We start from the raw sequence: 12,482 nt of genomic DNA on the forward strand, positions 1-12,482 counted from the left end.
TGATCTACCGCAGATCTTACAGTAAACTTCACCTAAGAAGCTCCAACTAATAACAAATTGAACTTAGGCTTTTCAATTTAGAAGTAACTTTAAAATACCCACGTCTCAAACTCTATCAAACCATTCATACTCTCGTTGTACATGGAATTAAAGTTTAATAACAAATCTCCAAGCAATTCAAAATAGAACAGGATCCGTCTAAACACCCAGGGCTCTTCATCTCTTATTCCAAACTGTACAGGATGGTATTCACCCCCAACAACATAAATTTTATCCGAGATTACCCCATCACTCAAACTTCCACCTCCTCGATCTGTCTCAATCAATACCCTTCCCTTAAATCCTTTAGTAATTGTTTTGTTGTCTCTAATTCTCTATCCGAAAACTTTCTTAAGTAAATTTTATATGCATCCGATGTGCATCTTCCAATCTCTTTAATCTCCTCACGGCTTGCTCCTAAGTTCCATCTCAAGGATGCACCACCAATTCTAGAAGAATGTCCATACAATAGCTGTTTCCTTTTCGATCTTCTTTCATTCCATATTTCTCTCAAAGTTTCAATTATTTTCTTCTTGCTCATTTGCTTTTTCACACCTTCCTTCCTTAGCATAAAGATCTCGTTGGATGGTTTCTTCAAACCCATCGACTTCCACTTCTCCAGGGTCCTAACTGGATCTAGCAAAGACTGTTGCCTATTGATTACTATGTGCTTGATTTCTCCCGGAGCTGCCATTTTTGCATTATGAAGAACTATTCAAACCATCAACCCGTCCTCTGACCACAAGACATCCTGCCACTGTGGAACCACCTTGTTGGGGTCATCCAAAACCAACTCTCCTAATCGAGAAACCCCTCAAAACACCAACATTGCCACTGCTAGTAACGCCCAACCTTCTTCGCCTCGTTTAGGTAGCTCCTCCAACAAAATCACCATATCCGAAACCAGCACTGGCGGCCTTTTCTGATCAATTTCTTTATAGCCTGCTTCAATTTTCTTCGTTTCCTTCAGAAGTGCCTTAACCGCTAAGTCCTCCTTATAAGGGTAGTCCACTCCGTGAAATATTTGCCAAGCTTTTATACCCGCCAAATATGATTTAAGTGTATTTACCCGGACCGATTCATCATCTATTGCACTTTCTATGTCCCTCTTTGAAGCCCATACCACAAATCTCTTCAAAACTCTAGCATCAATCGGTAATAGATCCTTTTTCTCAATTTTCTTCAGCGACGTGAAACGGTGCAATTTAACAATTCCCAAATTATAACTCTTCAAGGTTCCATCAACCCACACTCCTTTAAGGTAATGCATTTTCACTTCATCCTCCTCCGTACTGTCAATTCCGTAAGCATCCTTCCTAAAAGTTCCAAATGGTTTCAATGTTTTCTTTTTGTTGGATTCTAACTTCAATAATCTTCCTTTCTTGTCCATTTTATTGACCGACTTTCTTGTCATGATGTTTTAATGTCACTTGCTTTAAAATTCTCGATAGGTCTGCTGGTATCTTAATCTTCACCTCGTTATACCAAAATAAATCGTCATCTAGTATACCTCTAGATAGTCCATCAGCTTCATTAGTTTTTGATGTCACATGTCTCGCAACAATATCACAAGCCAGGTGAGTCAACAACTGTTGTATTAGCTTCCACTCTTCATTAACTAACATATCCTTTGATTTTTGTTTCTTTACAGTTGACTCAGTAGTTGTGTTATCAGTCCAGACAACCAAAGTTTTACCTAAAACAACCAAAACAACCTTAGTCACCCAATTCTCTTCTCTCAACTAGATGTAAGTTGTTTCACGTACCTGCGATAGCTTGTACTTTTTCCAAAACTAATAGTCCTAGTCTAATAGCCACCGTTTTGGCCCAGGCTATAGTACGCTTCCCTTCATTCAACTCAAATGTTTGCCAACCCTTCACAAATTCAAACAAAGCCCAATTCTGTCCAATCAAGACACCCATACCAAATGATGATGATGCATCTCCTACCCAAGACACATCAATAGGATTCCTCTTGGGAATCAATGGTCTCGCATTAAATTCTTCTAAACATACTTTCCATTCCTGCAGATCTACTCTTACTCCTTCCGGAATTGACCTCAACGCTGACGTATTTATCCAACTTTTCAACCACCAATAAAAGGACCTCCAGTACGCCTTCATGTGTGGTACAATATTCACTGTATGTACCAACCTGCCTAAAAAGCTTTCCACCTGCTCATACGACCATAGACCACCTTCCTTAAGAAATTCATCAATCTGATCTCTCCTTTGTTTCAACTTATCATCAGGTAATTGTACTGTGTGCTCCTTTCCATTCCCCACGAAGCCTACATATCTTTGCTCCATTTTAAATTCAAAATTCTTTGCTGGGTTTGTTAATACTCCTAAAGAATTGCTTAACAATGTTACGTCTTCTAATGAAACACTTTGCCCGGGTCTTTTCAGCAACATGTTATCATCTACCCACCTGAAGATTTGGGGTAAATTAAAGATTTTCTCCATTATCAATTTCCAGACATGTGCCGGCGCTCCAAAAACTCCACAACAAGCTACACCACCAAATCCGACTGCTAAGTCCACCCAAAGTCTACCTTCAAAGTCCATGATGACTAAAAATCTTCTCTGGCTTGGATGATTAGGTAGCTGTCAAAACGCCTTCTTCCAATCAAAAATTGCAAATAACCATTCTCGAGGGTTTTCTACCAAAGATTTTGCTACAACGTTTAGATCATCCCAGTGAGTGTCAAAGTTATGTTTATCTACAAAGGAATTACCTAATGGGATTTCCTTATCATCTTTCGGGTACGAAAGATCATTGATTAACCTAATGGACCCATCACCATTGACCGCAATCCCCATCGGATTCGATCTGAAAAAGCCAAATTTCTTGTACAACTCTTCATGCGTAAACGGACCCGCCAGCCTTCCAGCTTCCGCATCACTTCTAATCGTTTTCTCAATTTGTGACTTTGCCAATAACGCCGATTTATGATTTGGGGGAGTGAACCACTTTCTATCTCCTAATTTGTGCTCAGGAATCACTAAACAAAATCCCTCAGTAAATCCATTAATCACATAAGGTATATCCTTCTCTAAGCCTGCCTCCATCATTAATTCTTTCCATTCACTAATCTTCATATTGCTCTTCACAGCTTGCGGCCAACTATCCTTTACTGAGATTGCTATTATCTTCCTCGTCCACAAAGGCGGGGGCTCCGGTCGTTCCTCTTCTGATTCCTCATCACTTGAAGAATTTCCTCCTATCTCTTCCGTCTGTTCCACCCTCTGTGCCTCAGGTATGACTTCTTCTCTCGTTAAAGTATCAACTCTTAATTGCTCACTACTCTGTTTCAAACAAAACATTCAAAACAAAAGGAATTCATATATGTTCATTACTTCTCCATCTTTTAGACATTTCATCATTATAACTCAAACCATCTCATGACAAATTAATCTTTATTTCTATGTGTACCATTATACAAATCCGACAAAGAGATATAAGAAATCCGCCAACAACAAACATTCCCCAAGAACAATTTCAACAAAAAAAATTTCAACAAAAAAAGGAACCCCATTTCCGATGGATCGTAATCAACAATTAATTAAGGATTTTCACAGTCAGTAAAATCTTCCTTTTTCATACACTCATTATCATGAGTTTTCAAACAACTAACCTATTGTTTGTATTCCCTCCCCCATTCTTATTCTGGTAACTCTTATAGGTGTTATTGTTATTATGCTGATACGATTGATTTTGATGATTATCAGCATTACCACCATTACCAAAATTATTCGTTTGTAACAGTTGGGGGTCCATCACTTGATTATTCACTGGGTATGAAGCAAACTGTTGTACAGGAAATCCAAAATGTTGGCCGCTCTTAAATTGATTATTACTCCTAAAGTTACTTGGGAATTGATGATAAAAGTTCCGGTTCGTCTTAAAGTTACCATTTGGTCTTTTTCCAGCATCAAATTTTCTGATACCACCTCTTTTCCCTCAAAATTCCCAGCATTCGAATGTGTTTGATTACTCGACTCTCCTTGATTTGCCGCCTCCAAGACCTTAGCCAAATTCAACACTACTAAGACAGTTCCTGAGTTCGCTACTGGTTTTCCCAACTTGAAATTAAATCCATGTTTAGGATGTCCCGGCGCATATGGGTTATCCATATACATCAAATCACCAGCCAGCTCCATTTCCCATCTTACTGTTTCCACAACCTCATCATCCTTACCATCCGGCAGGTACACTACATCCTCTTCTGAAGTCCTAGGTCTAAAAATAAAGTTTGAAATAGTTAAGTGATATCTTAACGCAACCACCCAGCAATTAAATTTTCTCTTCAGTTCCGTAACAATAACCTTGTGTTCATCTACGTAATCTGCATACTCAGGTAATTTGTATAATTCCCTTGCATATCTGGCTTCCAGGTCACACATTTCAATAAAATCACCAAACAAGAGCTGTCTCTCCATTTCGACCTCTGATATCTTCAACTTTAGCTTCTTCTTCTTCGAACCAACTGTAGTAGTGTGATAAAGATCTAAATAAGCTCTATCAAAAATCGTAATCGGAACATAGTCCTTAAGCTCCTTAAACGCTTTACTGCACTTTTTCAGCAAGGAAGGTAGATCATGTGATTTAGGTTTCTTCTTTTTAGAATTCAACTTCTTCTTCTTTCCCTTACTATTTGAAGAGTCACTATCCTTGTCCGATGAGGACGAAGAACCAGAAGACTTGGCCTGATTTGATTTTGAAGAGGAATCTGAATCCAACGATGATGAGGAAGAAACCGGTGAGTCCCTTCTTTTCCTTTTCTTTCTTCTCTTCTTCTTTCCGCCTTCCGAGGCTTCCAAATCCTCATCATCTTCAGCTATCCTCCCCTTCCTCTTATCACCCTTAGTTTGCACTAATTTCTTGTCTTTCTTCTTCGAATCTGGTATTACCAAGATTTTAACAACCTTCATTAGGAATGCAAACTTCTCTTTCTTTCACTCAAACATAGGGGAATGATTCGTACGCTTGGATTTTTCCTCTTTTGAGTTTGATGACTCCAACTCCTTATTCAGCTTTTCAGTAAGTCTTTTGACTTCCTTACTCGTGCCTCCATTAATTGCTTTAGACAGCTCATCCCAGATCTCCATTCTTTTCGAATGTTTGTCTTTAGGTTTTGACTTATCCGTCGCTGACACTGGTTATTCACCCACAAAAATCAAACATAACACGTTCATGTTAGTTACTCCTCATCACAACAACACACCCTTCAAGGGTTATCAAGCAATCTATTCTTTCAGGCGCCTACAGCAGCCCTTCCTTTGATCATCAGAAGCATCCCAGTAGGTTTCCCCAACCATAGGACTCTGATCACATCTCAACGATGGATTAACCCGGCGCCTACGGCTGCCGTGAAGGGTTGATTCAAGACGATCTAAAACTAATGTACCATTTCTTTTATCTATTAGATTTTCTGTTGAACTTGACTCCTCACCACTTTCTTGATCACCTTGATTGTGTACCGGGGACTTCCTGTTAAACTTAATTTTCAAAATTTTCTTCTTCTTTTCCTCTTCTTCATTCACCCGGTTTTCTTCTTCTCTGCTATCACAATTGTTTACCAGGTTACCTTTGTCATCCTCTTCATAATAGTCAAATTCTTCATTTTCTTCTTCATCAAAGATTTGCTCTTCTTCCCCGTGTTGCTTCATTTCCGGCTGATTTCCACTCTGCTGAGGCATTTTGTTTTGATGAATTAAAACTCCTCTCAAGGCCGCTCTCTTCGCTCTTTGTTCAGCTTGTAATCTTTCTTTCTCCACTTGCGCTTCCTTTCTTTCTTGAGCTTGCTTCGCTGCTAATTTTGAGTGATAACTTTTGTATAAAGTGAAAAAAAAAATCCCACCTTGTTCATTCACCATTCGCAACTCTAAATAAGAAAGAGCCTTTTAACTTGAAAGATTTTGAAAAAAGAAAAAGAAAGATGAGCAAGAGTTGTAAACAACTCAATCAAGGAATTGTGATACTAGAGCTAAGAAGAGGTGAGTATAAAAGTGGAAGTGAAAATTTTCACTTTTAATATATTGCATATATCACCACTCACCTCTTGGGTACTGCCCCGGCCCTGATGCTCAATGCGTCTCGTGGTCTCTAGTATCAACAACTGGCCCCGTCCTCTGTAATGGACTGCGGAATACCGTTGCAGGCTTTGGGCATTCTCCTATTGATTGACTGTACAAAGACATATGATGGTTTTAACAGCTGAGTACTTGTGATAAGTGTACACTTGGCTGGTATTCATCAATGTAAATTCTGCGCAAAATCTGTGCATCAAAGCTGGATCACGTAGTTACGTCATCTCACTCGCTGCATTTGTGAACCCCCAAAGCTCAGTGCATTAGGTCAATGTAGGTGTGGTGTACTCATGATGAGCTGAAATTGTCCCCTGAACATACAGATAATATTTTTAGCAATACATGAACCATATAATATATATAATACTTACACGCTAATAATGTCTGGTTATGTAAATGTGCAATTGATGAGATGTGGCATATCATCTGTGGCAACATAGTGCAGGACAAAGTCATGATACATATTAGATACTAAGCTGAAGATAGGCGGTACATGAAGATGGTTTATTTCAGTAAGTCATACCCACACCTTGGGCTTCCCATTGGGTCGGACTTCTATTCTGTCATCAATACTACTGTATACTCCATGTATACGTATTTGATCATTTGGAAGGTCCTTTACATATGACTACTTCCGCATTCATTCGAATCTTGCTGCCTTTCTTTATCATTGCCACAACGGGCACCTGCATCAAGCTTGCTTATGTTGTTGAAGGAATTGACAGACCACTGTAGTGTGTCACACCTACTGATGGCCTGCCCTAACATACCTGCCTTTTGTTTTCAAACGTTGGTGGATGGCTCATTGCTGTGTATTTCTGTGGAGAAATTTGGACTCTTCTGCTCCCCACATATATTCAACAGTCCGTTAAGGTGATACTTGGATAACCACATATACAATCATGTGTCCATGTGTTTGAATTTTGTGTCAGCGATTCGTATTCCCAATTGATGATACGCTGTCCCGATCATTATGAATGCTCCGCACATTGATAATCAAGAACAGACAGCCTGTCTGAAATAATCAACAACTTGCCATATTGAACTTTCAGCTAACTTTGGAATGGATAAACAACCCCCGACTACGTCATTGGAACATATAACTTCTGATGTGAACAACATATGTATGTGAAAACGTATTCATACTCACGTCCAACAATGACAGCCGTTCCATGATGTCTTGCCATTTGTAATGTTCAACATGGCCTGTGGTCCAATAGCTGATACCTTATTTATCTCTCTTTGCGCATGAATTTGATTGTTAGAGATTTCACCGTCCGCATCAACCATTGCGGAATGGCTTCCATGGTTTCATGAACGATCCCGCGAATTTGATGTACCGCGCATTACAATGCACGGTAGTCATACTGTAACAGACGGAGCAGTGATCATCCGTGAATTGCTGCCATCTGGCAGTCCTTTTCAAGGAGTTCATGCTACATCTCCTACCTGTGTCCTGTTGAGTTTTTTGCCATGCTATTTTAGATATCAAATCATTCATGAAACAAATTTTTACTTGTAGTACAACTGTAGTCCTCACCTAACTCTCTTTTTTCAAAATATGGCTGCCAGGCATCGTCCCAAGGGGCCTGCAATCCCTTCTGAGGGTTACAGTACAGAAGTTAATATATTACATCGTTTTTCCTATGAAATACCTCTGAACATTGGTCCACCTGACGACCAATGTACGGGTTGTGGTGCCTTCAGATGGCCTCACGAGCGGCGTCAGAAGGACAAGAAGCTTATTAATACCTCTTACCTCAACTGCTGCGGACATGGGAAAGTTTACCTGCCATTGCGGTACTTTCGTTTAGATGTAGGGGAACAGATACCCAGGTTCTTTCGCGATTTGTTGCGAGGCAGTGACGCACATAAGCTTGGCATTTATTCTAATTTGAGACCTGTTAATCTCATACATTGCTTGTCACAGGATCACGCAAATTTTGTGATCAAATTCAGAAATACAACAATGCACTGTCCTTCACATCGCTTGGTGTTAATTACGATGATCATGTTATGGGCCAACCAGGCTTATATACCTTCCGCATAACCGGTGAACTTACTCACAAAATTGGGTCTCTCATACCCCCTGACGGAAACGAACTTGGTTTTGCTCAAATTTTTATTTATGGTGGTGGTGGACCTGATGAAGCTGACCTGCGAGTCCGTCGGAGCGGTTGTGATATAGACCCCGAAATTGTCTACATGTTCCAATGTTTCATGTATCTTCACAACCGATATGCTCAATCTGTCAAATCAGCGGCAGAAATTTGTAACAAACAAGACAAATGACCAAGGACGTTATGTATCAAGACAGTCCTCGCGCCTGGCACTGATCATCGTAGATACAACAAGCCAACTTGCAATGAAGTTGCTGCAATCATTGAAGGTGATGGGCAGGTTGGAGCTCGCCAACGTGATATTGTTCTCCAACAAAAAACTGGCAAGATACAGACTATTTCTGAGCTTCACACTGCATACTTCGCATTGAGGTACCCATTATTGTCCTCCATCGGTCCCAGATGTGGCATGAGGTTTATTCCAACCCAACGGTTGCAAGTATGTAATTTTTGCCTCTAGCTCACAAAGTCTATGTACTGCGCCCTAATTCTTCACCATTGTTTTGTTACATGATTCAGATGGTGGTGGCAAAGTAACCAACTTGCAATGGTTTGCATACTTGCTGTTTTGACGTCCTGAATATTCTGTAATCCTTGCATCTGGTCGGCTATTCCAAGAGTTTGCTGTAGATATGTATGTTTGTGTAGATCATTCTCTTTTACAATACTTGTGATTTCATCAAAAAGAAATATGTGCCGAAGTATATAGTGGAGCTGTTGAAGCGTTGGACAATGGTATTACCTTACTCTTTTATTGGTGGACCCAGGAATATGCAGCAGCTCTACCAGGACGCAATGACCCTTGTTGCGGAATTTGGTAATCCAAGCTTGTTCATTACCATGACCGCCAACCCCGAATGGCCTGAAATATTGGACGCATTAGAGGATCAACAAACCCCAGCTGATTTCCCTGATCTCGTCGCTCGAGCTTTTTACTACAGGTTTTATAGTATGCTTGAAGATGTTACCAAACGTGAACGCTTGGGCAAGTGTGTGGCATGGGTGTATACCATTGAATTTCAGAAAAGAGGATTGCCCCATGCTCACCTCATACTGTTCTTGACACCCAATACACGACCAGAAACCACTAAACAGATCAATTGTTTGATTTCAGCACAGCTTCCTCATCCCTTCTTGGAGCCTGAATTGTTTGAGTTGGTCACTAACAACATGCTACATGGTCCTTGTGAAAATTACAAGTGTTGGACTGGTTCTGAGTGCAAATTAGGGTACCCAAGACCATTTTGTCACCGAACCACCCTCACCAAAAATTCTTATCCAACTTACGAACGGCCCAACAATGGTATCTACTTTCAGAAAGGTCAAGATAGGTTTGATAATGGTAGTGTAGTTCCACACAATAGGTTCCTCTTGCTCAAGTACAAGTGTCACATCAATGTCAAGATCACGGGTAGTATAAGAGCAATCAAGTACCTGTTTAAGTATATCCTGAAGGGCCACAACAGAACAGCAGCTCAAGTGGAGGATGAAGAAAACAAGGACGAAATAAAGGCTTATGTCAATACACAATTCTTGAGCGCACCAGAAGGTTATTCCTATATCACTTGTTGTTTTCTCTCATTTACTGACTGGAATTTGTCACAGCAATATGGTGTTTATTGATGTACAAGATTTCGGGAAGATTCCCCCCTGTTCAACGTCTCAGTTTGCACCTGGAGGATAGCCAAACGGTTTATTTTATGGACGAAAACGGTTTGAGGAGGTCTATTGAGACTGGGCAAGCGGAGCGTACGACTTTGACCGAATTTTTCCGGCTGTGTCGTGAGAATGTCCAACTACCATTTAGTAATGCAACCATTAGATCAATCAAATATCATCAGGTTCCGCATCATTTTTGTTGGAACAAAAAAGAAAGAAAATTAACACCTTGCCAGAATAGCCTCATTTCAATAGGACGTGTATATTTTGCAAATCACAGCCCCCAATCACAAGTGACTGGCAGCCCATGAGTACCTCCCGGCAACCTCAACATGTTTGTAATATGTTATTACTTTGTTTCGAATTGGTTGTTGAGATTTTATCCCACAGTCTTTGACAAGTTTTTGCTTGACCAGTAATCAGGTATATCTTGACCGGTCATTATAATGTCCTTGACCAGGCATGGACCAGATCTCCACAAGTTGTTAACCTGATCTCGAATATATATGAGTCACAATGAGCTGACAGATTCTATTCACCATATGTGTCCTTTCCAGCAGCACTGGTGAAGTCCAGATAGAATGCCTCTCAAGATTTTAGATACAAATTGGCATCATCTACAAATCAAGAGTGTTCAAACAGAAAGGATACCCAAGCACAATTGGGTCAGACAATTTACATCATCCCATGACCGTTCAGCAGCAATCATCCATCCATATCCATGCCATCATCCTCATCTCCACCTTGCACAAATCCCTGGTCAAACCAGAAAAGTCAGTCAAAATCCAAAATCCCAATCAATTTGAAACTCACCAGATTCATCAATTCAACTGTTGAGAGTGTTTCGCTTTGAATATCAAAAGTACCTTTTTTGTTCTTGATGACAACTAGCTGCCCAATGACCTTGTCGCACTCAATGACATGATATCCTCCATGCTTGTCATATAGCACTGAGGCATTCAGCAAGTCTGGCAAAGAATAGTACAGACTTTTGTGTTTGTCATCATCAGAAAGAGGTAACAATGAATTGACAACAAGGAGTGGATGTTCAGAATTGGGGAGCTTGATCATAATATCCGTGATACAGCCCTTCCTTTTGCATGAGTTGTGGAAATATGAGATGTAGCTATTTCCAGGTGTCTTCTTGTGAGTACTATGTGGCTTGGTTGAAATGAGGATCCTTGTGGTCACATCAAATGTTGAGCGTGCAGTGTACTCTGCCCCTACATGACCATTCTTTCTAAGGGTCTCAAAGCCAATAGGACTGAGTTGTCTTTCTTTCCACAATGTCTGTCGCTTTCTTAAGAGGTATTCTCCAATAATAGGATCATTCTTGAAGGCGGTGTGATTGTTATTGATCATGGCTTGAAAGAAGCTACGTCTGGAATAGTGCTGAAGTAACGACTCGCCCTGCCGTTCTAGTCATGGAAAAATAAGTTCAGCCGAGTTTGGATAGGCCCGATTTTGAGATAAAGACATACCCTTCTTTCCATTTTTACGTGCTCCAACTAGGCTACCAATGATCCGCTCGCCTGCCCAGCTAGCCATATAAGCAGGCGGCCCAAGAAGTGTTGAGATGGAGCCTATGTGTTCAGCAAAATGCAAATTGGGCTTTTTCATCATATGGGGCCATCCATCTCCAAGGCTTGCTTGGTGCTTCTCTCCGTCACCATGTTTGAAAGATCGCAAAGTACATATGTTATCAATTTGAATGAGCTGCAGGAGGCAGTCAAGTATTTTGGCAGAGGTGTCTCCAGCCTCTCCAGAGCTGAAGTGAGGTACCCAAGCAAGTACTATATAGACTTTAAATAGATATTGCCATTAGGCTGCTTTGGGGGTACCAGCACTGGCCATTCCAAAGTTAGGCTTAGGTCGAGTGGTTCAAGAGGGGGCAATGGCATGTTCAAGACAGTGCTGAAGCAGATCCAGTTCGTAGGGGGTGACTGATGGCACATTAGCGGGTACAGGTGGTGGGGGTGTTGGAGATCTTTCCACTCTTGCTCGCTTCTTTCCTTTGATGGTGCGGTCAGATCCACCTGAAGATGATGGTAAATTATGAAGATCTGACGGTGCTGCTGATCTAGTGTCATGAGAATGGTGTGATCGGCGGCTGCGCGGGGGGCGCATCTCAGATGTCTCTGCTTGCTGGCTGCAAGGTGGGCTAGGAGGAGGAGGTGGTGATAGTCGAGTATTGTACTGACGCCGATCAAACTCCATCTTCTCCTTTTCAGCTGCCAAGCCCTTCCCAGCAGCAGGCACTTGTAGAAGTAACAACCCGCCCTGCTGTTCTAGTCATGGGAGCAATCTTTATAGGTCAGATATTGAAATGGAGACATGCACTGATTTCTGTGTTTACGTGCAGAAAGTTGGCGGCCAGTTGAAGTGATTTGGGTGTTTCCATCAAGGGTGTCACCTTGGCCTGACATTCCAGAGCTACTCTGATGAGTGGATCACTCTCAAAAAAAATGTGATAGTTATGGATGTGGAGCTTCCATAGCTGTCAAACACTTGTTCAACACTCTGTTGAGATCTTGCCGGTAACTGATCAGGATATTTCTGATGACTGGACAA

The sequence above is a fragment of the Melampsora larici-populina genome (assembly GCF_000204055.1).
Source record: "Melampsora larici-populina 98AG31 unplaced genomic scaffold MELLAscaffold_5, whole genome shotgun sequence".
In the NCBI taxonomy this organism is placed as follows: Eukaryota; Fungi; Basidiomycota; class Pucciniomycetes; order Pucciniales; family Melampsoraceae; genus Melampsora; species Melampsora laricis-populina.